This window comes from Cyprinus carpio, chromosome A18, assembly GCF_018340385.1.
Source record: "Cyprinus carpio isolate SPL01 chromosome A18, ASM1834038v1, whole genome shotgun sequence".
NCBI lineage: Eukaryota > Metazoa > Chordata > Actinopteri > Cypriniformes > Cyprinidae > Cyprinus > Cyprinus carpio.
The window spans coordinates 22,628,799-22,644,089 of record NC_056589.1 but is presented as its reverse complement, the minus strand read 5'-3'; positions in this window follow the sequence as shown (position 1 = coordinate 22,644,089).

Below are 15,291 nucleotides of genomic sequence, written 5' to 3'. Positions count from 1 at the left end.
GAATTTAATTGCTTTTCAAAGAGTATGCAAAGTATGTTTATTATGAAGCTGAAAGCCAACTCCTCCTTAGTACACGTCTCCTCTCCGCCAGTATTCCAAAGTCTGCTTGTGTTCCTAAAATAAATGCAGTTACTAAAACTCTATTTCCGTATGCTCCAGGCTGAAAGGCACAGAAGGCACATGATGCACCTCTCAGTTCCTCGCAATTTATCAAAACAGCAAACACTCCTTTATCTCACTCCCGAAACACACAAGCCAAATCTAACAGAGGAAGACACCAGTGATGCACGAAGCAAGAAAGCAAATAAAGTAATTACTGTTTTGTTTAGTCAGGATCTTGGCATAAAATGGTAGATCTCACCACCAAGTGTGAAGTGAACTTGCGGAAAGAGTGGATTTTTAACTGTTACAGACATCTGACCGCAGTGCACTGTTCTTTTCAAACACGTTGTGAAAAGTGCTGGAGTTGGATGTGTCGACTACTGCTGTAGGTTTCTGAGCACAAGGATCATGCTGACTGACTCAGCTCCCTCCTACATATGACAGCAGGTACGGCAGCACTCTCTGTCTATTTGTGTCACCATCTTTTGACATCCTGTTTTAATTCACTCACTTGTGCCTATGAAACTTGTCTCTCATTGGTTTGTGTGCATTTTGTGCACTTTCTTTCTGTTTCCTTTCTGGTGTGTATTTGTGGCTTGTAGTTTTCTCTTCCATTCCCACTGGTGAAACTCTCTACAGAAGCAACTTTATATTTTGGTTCTGTTATGGTTGTTCTAAAGGTTGGATACCTTGAATCTAAGAAACTTTTACTTTTATTCCTCATATAAAAGTGAACCTGAGGGCATGATGGGATATTTAAAAATTGAGATCTCCCATTGAGATGTTAAATCATAGCCTAAGAAAAGGTCATCTGAGATCAGGTTTTGGTTTTTACTGTTCCTGTGTTTCACCTTGCTTAAAAAAAATAAATAAATAAAAAATAATTCTGTCCATTTTTTACAGCCCATTCTGTAAAACAAGCAAAGCAGGCTGGGAACCCATCTTAGGCTGGAATACTGAATCAGTGTTTTTTTTTTTTTGTTTGTTTTTTTGCAAGTGAGATCTAAATGCATTTTCACATTTAGTCTAGAACTGCAGTATCCATCATGTTTACACAGTACACACAACACCTCTGCACTACTCCCGATTTCTCTCAACATGGGAACAAGAGAGCTGTCAGTCAATAAATGGGAAAGCAAAGTAACTGGCATTGCATATTTCAAAAAGTAACTCAGATATGTTTACTTTTAAATTGCGCTATTTTACTAGTTACTTGAAAAAGTAATCTGATTATGTAACTTGCCTTACTTGTAATGTGTTACTCCCAACACTGCCAGTCACTGCTTCAAACACATTTTTAGAACACAGTGAAAAAAACTTGAGGTCACTGTTTCTGCGGGAAAGACCTTCATAGCACTGAAAAGCTGTATTATCAGAAGCCATTACTCCAGTCTACAGTGTCGCATAATCCTCCAGAAATCATTAAAATATGCTGATTTGGTGCTCAAGAAACATTTATTTTTCTCAGTGTTGAAAACTTTTACAGCATCCATTTTTAAATAATTTTAATAAGCCATAATACTATAACTGTTGAAACAGTAAAAATACTAAAATAACAAAAAAAACTTTAAAATTACCAAAATCTCAAAATAAATGCTACTATAACTGCTGAAATTGTAAAATTACTAAATTCTTAAAAACTGCTTTGACATTTTCTGGTTTTCAAATGTGCAAATTTGATTATGTGTCCATAGTTATTTAAATAATAATAATAATAAAATAAAATAAATAATTAGAAACTATAGCACCAAAAATTATTTTTTTTCTAATTATGTTACTTGCATATACTTCTTACTTGATATTTCTATCTAGCCTAATTATTTTTTTTTCTAGCTAAAGGTTTCAAACATGATTTGTAACTATTGAAGCAAAAGTTGCACGTTACTCTTTTGATAAAATAAAATTAACTGTTAAATTGATGTTAAATCGATGATCAACATAAAAGTTGAACAGAGCGCTTACTCGTTCTAGCACTGTAAAGACAAGTATATATACATTCTTCCAAGGGTCCTTTTACTCCAATCTTTCTTCTGTTGTATCCAGAGCCACTGCTCTTATGAAAGCCAGAACATATGTCCTTGAAACATTTGTATTCACTAAAGAGATGCTGAACAGTTGTAAAAAGCTCATCACAGCACTGCATGTCCTTGACTTGTTGATATGTTTGAGAGATGTACTGCACTTCCAACAGGAATACATTATTGGATGATAAACTCTGAGGCTGTCAGAGAGAGACAAGCAAATAACTATAAGATAACCCTCACGCACACCCATGGAGATAGTTTGTTATCTCAACAGTGTCTACCCACGAATTGATTTAGAAACTAAAGAAGACTTCCTATCGACACGCTGAAGACTCTCGCAGATAACTCAACTCATGCTGATTGAACGTGACTTTACTAGACAGCAGAGAGACAGTCATGTTCTTTCAGAGGCTTTTTCTTCTGTTACTCATGTCATGTTTTAACCTGTTCCCTTTTGAGTACCGTGTAACCCTCATTTCCTTTCAGAAGTTTGAAACTGCATGGATACTTTAGCCCAGCTGATCTCCCGTGTCGCATATGCTGAACTGCTCTTGTTTGATTGTAATGAGGCAGAGGGAGGAAGAGAGAAAGGCAGGGGTTATAATCATTAAATAGACCCTCTTCTCCATGTGGCATAATTTTAGCTATGCTCAGAGGGAACATTCATTGCGTCATTCCTAGGATATTTTGTATCCCAGTTACAAATCCCTTTCGTAAATCCATAATCTTAATTGCAGTTATATGGAATTGACCAAGAGCCATAGGATCAGGACAATGTCCACGATTTCTTTTTATTATTAAGTATAAATTATTAAGAATGATTAGCAATTATACTCTAGAGCTCTTATGTATGTGCCATTCTTTCAACTTTTATTGATATGCACATCCTATGTACTAGATTTAAGTATTTTGGAATTATTGGCACAGCTGTATGTCTACATTTACTTGAATAACGTGAATGAATGACAGCGTTTCTTGTGCTATATTGAGTCTGAAGTCACAGAATGTCTGTTGATAATGGTTTCTTTTATTTCAGAATCAGTGGGAGAACTAAAAACAGCATGTGAATTCGGAGTCAGGTGGATGAAGGACAAGATGTCATTGAGCAAAAAGCGTTTGTACTAGGTGATGTAGTAAATTGTACCTCAAACATAGTTTCATTTTATGTGTTCAATTTCATAAGGGTGTAGTCATACTTAACTGACAACAGAAAATATAACATAATACACAAGTTATCGGGATTGGGATCTTCAGTGGAAAACAAAAGAATTTGAAGAATATGTCGACCACTTTATTTTTCAAAATAATAAAAATGAATGTTTTAAAATGACAAAAAGCAATGGGACAGTAGTTTTTGTGCAATATATTCCACATTTTCTGAATTCATATGATAGCTTTATGTGAAAAACAAGCAGAAATTTAATCATTATTCACTGATAACCAAATTAATGAGTCAGTGAGTTGAGAACTGGTTCATTCACTGTTTGTGAACTGAATTAAATTAATGATTGAAAAGATTTGAATTAGTAGAAGGATTCATCTATGAATCAGATGGCACTACATTTCTTATGATGTCTTATGAATGTGCAACTTTTCACCTGTTTTTTCATCCCCCCCAAAAAAGAAAAAAAGCAATCGTATGGCTTCAGAAGACTTGGAAATAGTGCACAAATTCACATGAACCACTTTCATAGTACCTTTTTCATTGGTGATTTCAGAGCTTGATAGCCCAAATCCTCATTCACTTTCATTACATGGGAAAGAGTAGGCAGGAAATTCACCTATAAACTTGTTTCGTGTTCTGTGGACGATAGGTAGAAAGTCATACGGTTTGGAACGATGTAGGGGTGAGTAAAATATGACAGATTTTTTTTTGGTGAACTACCCCTTTAATCTTCAGGGCCTTTTGAGAAATACTCTTTTTCACAGCAACCTTTTTCAGCCCTCTCATGTGTGGTGAGTCAGTGAAATATATATACGGTATGTGCAATATCCTACGAGCTGTCTGGTTTTTACCACCCATCACCTACAGACCTTAAAAGCTCCACTCAGCTTTCCTGAATGCATTTAAGTACAACCAACCATGAACAAGATGTCAAGCTGTGTATGAATTAAATATTAAATCCCACCTACCATGCATTAGTTCTATATCAATAGTTTACATGGAGCTGGTGACACTGTATAATAATGCAGTTTAACTTCTGTACTTAGAAAAAGTACCAGGCATGTAGGAATGGCCATGCGCAGACCTAGTAATTTGAACTGTGAATTGTAGCTGGAATGAATGTAGCTATTCATAAGTGTTGCTTAAAAGCCAATGAGCAATTTAACAGTATGCCACTTTTGGATGCATTTGTGAGATTCATGTACCCTTATGAGACCATTTAGCATTTGCATGAAAAATAAAATATTCACATTGCTGATGTTCTGTTTCATGTTCTTGTTTGGATATGGCCTCAGGCGTTCCGTCACACTGCACTTTGATATAAAGAGATGTGAAACAACTTCACATTTTTGTTGGCTAGTAGTGTACGTTAAAGCAGACTCCAAAAGTCTGAGACCAAACTGAAATTCTGATTCTAAATTTCATAAACCTGAAAAGTTTTTGAAAATCATTCTGTCATTGGTTAAATGGTTAGATATTGTATCGTATGTAATTTTATATTAAATAATACATTTCATAATATATTGATGCTCCTGTGATAAAAATATTGTAGTGTGTGTAGAACTATATTTGACCACCATGTTGTCATGACTTTAACAAAACATCCAATTGTCCAAAAATCCCCCAAAATTAATATTTGTTTTCAGTTAACACTTTTTCAGATTTATCCATCCATCCATCCATCCATCCATCCATATATTGCATTATGTTGAAAAATATGAGCAACAGTTAAATGGAAATGTATATTTTGTATATATACATATTTTTTTTGTATATATTATTGTATCATAAGAGAAAAAGGACAAACCAAATGCGAAAACAATCTAAATTTGTTTTTCACTTAAATCAATAAGCTGATGAATTCTAAAAATTAAAGTTGAAGTATTTTCACTAGTGGTCTCTACTATATTTGATAGCTGTTCAAATTGTCTTTGGGAAGCTCTTAACCATGTGCCCATTTAATTATTTAATCATGTGTTTCATTTAGTATTTCATTTAGTACATATTAATTTAGTAACATACAAATTGTGTAAACTGCTAATGCTTCAAAACACTTATTGATATCAGTTTTTAATTGCAGAGATGTTTCTTATCCTGTTGCTCCAAATCAATTTGTGCAGTCATGCATCCCAGAATGAGCTTTTTCCTTTTAAACTATACACTGAGTCTCAAGTGAGTGAACCAGTACTTGCAGAAGGGAAGTTCTTCTGAGGCTCATGTCTGTTGTGTTTGTATTTGTCTCGTAGTCTGCAGTCTGTGTGCTTCCATGTGGTTAGAAATTGTTTGTTTCTCTTTTATTTTCAATGCTTCTGCCCTGGATGCTCCCAACCCTGTAGCTCCTGGAGCAAAGCTATAAGAATACATACATCCAAGCATAGAATATATATGACAGGAGAAAAGGCGGGAGATTAGCAGTAAATGATATTTTCATGGGCAGCTATAATTCAGCATGCATTTGCAAACATTTGAATAAACACCATAAATTCGGGCAGCAGCGCTTCTTTTCTGGCGGTATTAAAAGGTAAAATGAATTTTTCTTACAAAAGGTTTTAATGTGTGGCGTGTCTGATGTGGAGTGATGGGGCACAAGGACCGAGAAGAACTGAATTGGGGGAGGGTGTTGAATTGCTTACGGGGCATAGAACTCCATTTCACTTGTAGATGTCCCTCATTTTTTTTTCATTATGCCATTGCTCACCATCCTGCGTGACACAGGTGGCAATAACAAAGGGTTGACAGGTAAGAGTATATACTGGCCTCCACCACAGGAAGGGAGAGAGATTCATGTTTGACAGGGGCCACAGACCTCAACAACATGTGGTACTACAGTAACTCTACCCATAGAGTGACTGAGAGAGTACTAGAAAGACAGAGATGGATTGACTGTTTTTTCCGGTCTTGTTTATGCATTTGCTTGATATGTTGGCATGGCTAGAAGGTATGACGTGTACAGCTGGGAAAATATTTATTTGATCCCCTGCTGATTTTGTAAGTTTGCCCACTTACAAAGAAATGAAGGGTCTGTAATTTTTATGGTAGGTTTATTTTAACATACAGAGACAGAATATCAACCAAAATATCCAGAAAAAACACATATGAAGGTTAGGTATTTGATCCCCTACCAACCAGCAATAATTCTGGCTCCCACAGATTGGTTATGTGTCAATGTGGAACACAGATTAGTCCTGTCACTTTAAGAAGTTACTCCTAATGTCAGCTCGTTAGGTGTATAAGACACCTGTCCACACATTCTGTATCTTCCATTCCAACCTCTCACACCACCATGGGCAAGACCAAAGAGCTGTCAAAGGATGTCAGAGACAAGACTGTAGATCTGCACAAGGCTTGAATGGGCTACAAGACCATCAGCAAGAAGCTTGGTGAGAAGGAGACAACTGTTGGTGCGATTATTTGGAAATAGAAGAAATACAAAACAACCATCAATTGGACTTGGTCTGGAGCTCCGTGAAAGATCTCGCCTCATGGGGTATGGGTTTTTTTTTGCTAAGGTTACAGGAAAATGTCACTGCATTGAGGGGCAAATTGACGGGCCATGTACTCTAAAACCTTGGACGAGAACCTCCTTCCCTCAGCCAGAACACTAAAGATGGGTCATGGATGGGTCTTCCAGCATGACAATGACCTGAAACATATTGCCAAGGCAACAAAGGAGTGGCTTAAGAAGAAGCACATTAAGGTCATGAAATGGCGTAGCCAGTCTCCAGACCTCAATCCTATAGAAAATCTGTGAGGGAGCTGAAACTTTGGTTGGCAAACGACAGTCAAGAAACCATAAAGGGTTAGTTCACCCAAAACTGAAAATTAGCCCATAAATTACTCACCCTCAAGTCATCCTAGGTGTGTATGACTTTCTTCTTTCAGTTGGAGTTATATTAAAAATTGTCTTTGATCTTTCAAGCTGTTTAATGCCACTCAGTGGGTGTTGCAGTGCATCAGTCCAAAAGAAGTTAAATAAAAAGCTTAATAAAAAAATTATCCTTAATAAAAAGTGTCTCACACAGTTCTGGGGGATGAACAAAGTTTTCCTGTAGCGAAACGATGCATTTTTGTAAGAAAAATGACCATATTTAAAACGTAATAATCAATTTATTTTGCACTGTTATTCTCACATCTGAAATAATAAAAAAATAAGCATGCTGTTTACTCAAATAAACATTATTAACATAATTGTGATGTTCACTGATACTAGTACTAATTTATAGAAAAAAAAGAACACAATTACCACATAGCACACATATTTTACCATACTGTAAATAAATCAAATTAAAGTTACATCTGTAAAATAGTTAATGCACACTTACTCTGTAAGATTCTGAATGGAGTTGAAAATTGAATGAGACCTGCGTTCCTAAACCTGCCATAAAAATTTACAAACCCTTCATTTTTTTGTAAGTGGGCAAACTTACAAAATCAGCAAGGGATCAAATAAATATTTTCCCCACTGTATATAGCATACATCATATAGCTTAATTTTTTTTTATTTGTGTCTATCAATTGACAATAGTACTTTTAATGTGAAAAGTATGTAGTTCAGTTATTCAACCAAAAATAGGCATTACCAAATGTCATTTATTTGATCAAAATTAAAGTAAAAAGAGATATATTGTGAAATATTATCAGAGTTTAAAAGAACTGTTTTCTATTTGGATATATTTGAAAATGATTTACATTTTACATAATTGCATAAAATAATTTTATTCCTGTGAGGACACAGCTGAATTTTCAACAGTCATTACTCCAGTCTTCAGTGTCACATGATCCTTCAGAAATCATTCTAATATGCTAATTTGGTGCTCAAAAAACGTATTTTTCTTCTTCGTCTTCTTTGTCGTCATCTCCTCCTCCTCCTTCTTTTTTCTTCTCTTCCTCCTGTCATCTTCATCTTTGTATTCTTCTTTTTCTCCGTCTCCTCCTTCTCCCTTTCCTTCTCATTCTTTTCTTCTTGTTCTTGTTCTCCTCCTCCATTGTCGCCCTTCTCATTGCAGTTATTGGCTTTGTTGTCTTCTTCTCCTCCTCCTCCTCCTCCTCCTCCTCCAGCAACTTATACTTATCCTTCTGCTTCTACTTATTCTCCTTCTCCTCCAACTTCTTCTCCTCCTCCTTCTCAGATGCTGCTGCTTCTCCTTCACCTCTTTCTCATTCTTTTCCTTCACCTTTTCCTCCTTCTCTTCTTTCTACTTGGCTTGTCGTCATCTTCTTCATCTCCTCCTCAGTTGTACTGCTTAATATTTTATGGAAGCCATATATATGTATGTATGTATATATATATATATATATATATATATATATGTATATATATATATATATGTATGTATGTATGTATATGTATTTTTTGATTTTATTTATTTGTAAATTTCCAACAAAAATTGGTCATACAGTACTGCTCATCCCTAATATATAGTTATTATATTGGAGCTAGTATTAGTTTGCAAAGGCAATTGCATTAGTACATTTTTACTATTTTCTCATCCCATCACTCATCCATATTTGCCTTTGTGTGTTTGGTGAGTGCATTTGCTCATGTGGCAGACAGTGTTTATAGGTGGGCATTCAATCTGGCAACCTGGTGTTTGGCAGCAACACTTTGCTTTGTCAACAAAGAGAAATAGATGGTGTTATTAAATCATTGATTTAAAACATTGACGTTCCACCCTGGATGGAAGTTCAGCCAATAGATTACAGTGATTTTCTCGGAAAACTCCATTGGCATGGTTTGAACTTGCCTTTAATTTGCTTGATAGTTGAATGGTGAAAGTCATCTGAGGTCATTTTGAAATCCTGATGTATTTATTTATTTGTTTTATATGTATGTGCTTTTGATAGCCATGGCAAAGAGTCGAGGAGAGAAAGAGACCGAAGTGATCAGAACAGCGATTCCCTGTTTTTTAGTTTGGGTGTTTAAAGGCCTGTTTTGGCTCAGACTGTAGACTTGATTTGTTCTGTTTAGTGAGCGTGTGGAGTTGGGGCTGCAGGCACCTCCATTCCACTCTGATTCCATTCTGACTTCCCTGCAAATGAAAAAGTCATGGTCCCATCTGCAGAGGTGAAGGGGCAGGGCACTTGTGTGATTTACAACCGCATATCAACACTGCTATGCCTTTTCATAGCCTGCTTTGTTATTTTACATTGTAAAATCCACTGCAAGTGAACTGTAGTGATGTGTGATAGTAGGGTTTGAATGTTATTACTGAACTGATCCTTTCAAACTGCTTCAGGTGATAAATCAAATGTCATTTTTTGTTTTCGAGTTTTGAATGGCACTATTTTATGGAATGATTCACCTCTTATGATGTGAATGTCAATCAAATGTAGTATAAAGATAATGCAAGTTTTATTGACTCTGAGGCAAAGAACTTGCTATATATATACATACATACATATATATACATAATATTTTTGGCCAGAATTTATTTTTATTGTTTGTTTGTTTGGCTGTATGGGCAGTTTAAATCATAATGTAATTGTATGTATGTCAGCACTATCATGTATGTTTAGGCTATGTCTGTATTTGTTTCTGCACTGGAAGCTCCTATCGTCAAGACAAATTCCTTGTGTGTGTGTGTGTAAACACACTTGGCAATAAAGCTTTTTCTGACTTCTGGCTTCAGATTCGTCGTATAAAAATAGCTGCAACTCAAGTATGACAAAGCACCTGTCAGTTTAATGTTTGCCAACTTTAATCAAAATGAGATTTCATGAGTATAACTGAATTACATTATATGATAATAGATAGGAGCATCAAGCACAATTACTAGTGTCAGATTAATAAATGCTTTATTAGTTTTCATTGCTAGTTAACAAATGTTAACATAGAACATTTTGTAAACATTTTATTTTATTTTACTTTTTATTTTATATTTTGTTTTGTTAAAATAGTAGGCATTATAGTATACTGTGGCCAAATACACCCCAAGTTTCAGGACTGACAACCGCATGCTTCTCGTGACATCATCATTAACAACTAGTTGTTCTGTTCGGTTTCCGTACACACTGCATAGAATTTCTTTAAATGCGGTTGTCACTACTTGTATTTTTCAGGGGGGTTAATGTGGTTGTCGAATGCGGTTGTCACTCATGTATTTAATGAACTATGTGTGTACAGAACACGATTAAAGAGTAAAAGATGAACTGACAACCGAATTTAGCTGCAGTGTGTACGTGGCCAGTAAGTAGTATGGTAAGACTCCTTTCCAAACATATTTCACTTGTACCAGTTTCTCTAACACCTGTTAGTAATCATATCATATCCAAACAAACCAATTCACAGTGTTCCCTCTCGCAGGATTATTAATAAATAGTTGCAATGAGTATTCAAACACCTGCTCCTTGTTGTGTCATCACTTACTTGTTAAATACACTGACTGAACAGCTGATTCTTGCATGACTTACCCTGATTCTCAGTATTATTGTCTTCTGTGTGTCTGTCAAACTGGAGGCTATCAAAAAGATGGATTCCATCTGTTTACCAGAAAGTGGAAGAGTAAATATTCACATGCAGTAGGTTGTATGACCCCTTAAACCTAGACAAACTAGTCAGGCAAAGCAAGAGCACAAGATTTGGCATAAGATGCTTATTTCAGAGAAAATCCACTAAAGTCATGTATAAACTTTTTCACTGATTCTCAAATAACCAAAGATGACTCACACTGACAACCAAATCAATGTAAACATGATGCTAGTAATGCTAGCAAATGGATAATATTATTATATTTTTTGTACCAGTTGTTTCTGGGAGAGAATTCAGTTGTAGACATGTTACTGGGACTGAATTCTTGTCTGTATAACTCTTAGAAAAGTAATAACCATATTTAGCTGCAACGCGTACGTGTCATTGCATATATGAACAAAATTACATCACAACTCCCTCATCCTTCCATGAATAAATAGCCATCTGAATGCATGAGGATCTTTTACAGACATCAGCCTGAGAAACAATTAGTCTGAATAGTGATTCTGAGTGCAAGCCATAAGTACAGAGCATAATTCATCCCTAATTAGTATGTTCTCTCGTCTTTAATTGAAATAAATAAATAAAAAGAAAAAAAAAAGAAAAAAAGTTGAGTTAATTTAGTGTATTTTTCTGAATTTATTTTGGTTGCTCATTTTCATTAGCTCTAACAGGGATAAACTGATTAAAGCACATTCAGAGCTGGATAATTCTCAGCTGGAGGACTCTTTCACAGAGTTGAAATTGTTCATTGAGCCACTTATTCTCTCTAAACTGGCATTTGCATGCAGTCTCGGAGCTGAATCTGTGGAATGATGCTATAAATTCATTCAGTAAAAGACTGTACTGACACAGAAATGGATTAGTCACAGTCTGACTGACTAATATGGCAAAATGGTTGGTATCATTTGTCCAGCGGTTCAGTCATGTAGAGACTGTTGTGTGGCCTCCTAAAGCGAATTGATGCATTTATTGTGAGAAAAATTTCCATAGCCTAACTGTTGTACACACATTCTCACAAGATTATATTGCTTTGTTTATATTTAAACCAAGGTATATACTAACTAAAATATATTTCAAAATATATTTACTATAATATGTTATGTAATTTATTATTATTATTATTATTTGCAATATATTTCTGTCCTAATACTGTTTTTGAATGAAGAAAAATGCTTTCATGTGCTTTTTTTTAGCAGGAGCTATGCTAACTAGTAAAACATTGACCCATGGTTTAAATGGAACTTTGCACAAGTGGTTATATTTAGAATCAATTTTGTGTAGACTTCGAAAATTTTCATGCAAATGCTTTCACTGGGCTGTGCTATATTAATTGACAGTCATGTGGAGGTGGTTTGTGTTGAGCTTTCAGTGATGGGAACTCATAAGTAAATATATAAAATGAGTCTCTTGAGTGGCGGCTCAATCGGGTGATTGCTGAAACAGGTGATCTGAAGAGACGATCAACAGAAAATAATTATACATCAGGTTATCTGTCATTTGGGACCTTGATTGTGTTATGTTGTATGGTGCACCCATGGGTACGAAACATCAAAAATGAAGAGGAATAATAGTGCTAAGATAAATACTGGATTGTAGGTTTATGTGTTGGAGGTCGATGTGTTCTTTCAGGATTTGGACAAAAAGAATCCAGATAAATTATATTCCATTGTTAAGATACAGGCAACCATTGAGACAACAGTGGCTCTTCATGGTTCTGTTCAGAACATGTCTGAACTGACCATTTTTGAGAAAACACTTATTTATGCAAAGCATGTGCATCAGAAAATTGGGTTTAATTTGGTACTCCATGTTTTGCTATAATTTCACCACTCTTGATAGATCTGCTAGTCTTTGATTCAGCTGGATTTATACCACTCAACCTTGGTATATTTTAGTGTTTTTGTGCAGGGATGGACTGGAATGCTGTGTGCTGACCCAATACAAACCACTGTCCGCTGTATCCGTATATACTTCAGATAGATTTTCATTGTATTTTTGAAACAAGCTATTTTTACATTACATTACATTACATTTTACATAAAGTGGTTGAGGGATATGTAATGCAATATGATCATAGATACATAAAGCTTTAATTATTAATAAACTAGGTATTGGAAATTGCATTTATTTTGTGATTTTAGTGAATTTATTAATTTGACCTGTACTGTAATGGACCGTACTGAAGTTCCATCAGCGGCCATGTTGGCTAGGAAGCTCACAGAGATAAAGTAACAGCAATATTTAGTCCAGATGTCTGGCAACAAGAAGGCAAGTATGGCATCCAGAGCTGCTTGGCAAAGGTTACTGTAGGACACAATTTTTTTTTTAACTGCATTAATGCACAAAATTAAAAGTGCCTTTTAAAAGGCCTGTTCACACAGAGGAAGATAACTAATACCAATAATATTAATAATAATAATGATAATATATAAAGATATATTTGTAAAAATCATTCTAAATGTAGAAGAATAGCAGAGTCCACACTGCAATTACTATTACGATAATGACACAGAAGAACAATATTGTTGGAATCACTTTCAGAACGTTTTTTTTTTTCAGCTGATAAGCGATTAAAAACTTTGACAGCCAATCAGAATCTATTCTGCTTTAAATCGCTTAAGCGACTATGTTTCTTGAGGTGCACTTACAAAAATGGTCATAATTTAGATATAAATGGTCATTTTCTACCCTTAATTTAGCTCTCTGATTTGAATACTCTGTTGGAAGGGGTGTGTCTGATGTGAGACTTCAATGTAAACGTCCACTGCTATGAGCGGCTAACAACTTTGCATATGAAATGCGCATTAGATGTGAAACCTGTGTCCTTCAGGTTACGACTCTCTAACCATTGGGCCACGACTGCAGCATGTGCTTAAAATAAACAATGTTATTGTGCATTGTTGTGGATGCTAATGTAGTTATGTTGTTAGAGTTCTCTTTATAGAAATTGCTTTTTGGTGTGAATGCACCTTAAGAGTTGTGTCTCATGCTGCCCTGGAGAGTGTTTTCTGTAAACTGCTTCAACATCTGTCACTGTGGCTTAAATGGTTTGGCTTGATGTTGATTGGAACTTTTTCTATCTTTAAAATCTTATTTAGTTCGTTTCTAAATATGTGAGAGTGGTTGTAACCACACTGTGTTTCCCTTAATTCAGCATTTAAGCTGTTGCATTACCTGAAAAATGGCTTTTAATGGCTGGAGTCGACAAGGAAAAAAAATAAACACAGCTAGTGCATCTTTAATGAAAGCCACTTCAATCCCAGCAAACATTTACTTTCAGAGGCACGGGCTGAGAAAATGAACTTTGACTTGATTGTGGCCTGTTGCGTTTTATTTTTTCCTGATGAAATGATGCAGCCTGCATCCCCACTGAGAGCCTATTGAAAAGCTCAAAAAATGGAAAAAATGACTTTTCCATTTTTGTTTTATATGTTTATGGCTGTTTGCTTTTGTAACACTTGTCTTTAATGCTTGTGCTTGTGGCGAGGAGTTTATCCACAAGTTCATGGGTAGAATAAAGTAAAGATGATGTGTTTGCTATGGGCACAGAGGGCAAAGTTGAGTAGACATTTAATTGACACAGGGCAGAGTAATTTATTCTGACCAATAAGAATGCTTTATAGTTATCAGGCTAATTTATTCTTGGCTGTAACAGTAGTTTATGGAAATCGGGACATGTTCTGGAGCTCACTGTCAATGAGGCCGCCTGCTCCAGCTGAGGAACTGCTGCCTGTAAATTGTGTCAGTAAAGAGTTTGTGCTAAGCTTTTGAATGTAGTAATTCTTGTGAATTTATTGGAAAAAAGCTTTGGATACATTGGAAAACACAATTCCATATGTTGCATGAGTATTTTAATTTGAACTGCTTTAAAGATTTTGTCATACAAAACTGAACCCTTCAAACTATATTTTAGAAGGTCACTTCAAGAGGTAGACAACCTCAAATGGATTGTTAAAGGCAGTGCAAATAGCATATTTGTAAAGAATATGCTGTCATGTGACTTGATGCCCTCCGTTCTCTGTAAAAGCAGAGCCTTTTTTGCAGATATTTGTTTATTGATATTAATATTTTTAGTAATATAATTGTTCCCAAATAGTTTTGTTTCAGGAATCATGATTTTAAGATTTTACTTTGGGAACCAAAGAAGTAATTAACAACAAAAAAAATCAACAACAAAAACAAAAAAAACAAAAAGAACAACTAAAAATTTGCCAGAATATCAAACAACAACAACAACAACAACAAAATTCCTTAAAATTAAACATAAAAATATACTATACCAAGTGACCAATGAAAATTGTGCCAGAATATCATAGTTTTATTGGACACACAGCGTTTGCCATCACCAGTAAAGATATGAGAAGCATTTTCTGTTTTCTTTTTAATTTTTTTGCTATACTGTGTATGATTTCATTTGCATTTAGCATTGTTTTTCCTTGCAGAACAAAGCTTCAAATCCATTTTCAGGTCATGACCCACTTGCTGAGAACTGGTGATCTAATGGACCCTCACTTTGCATTTATCTAGTC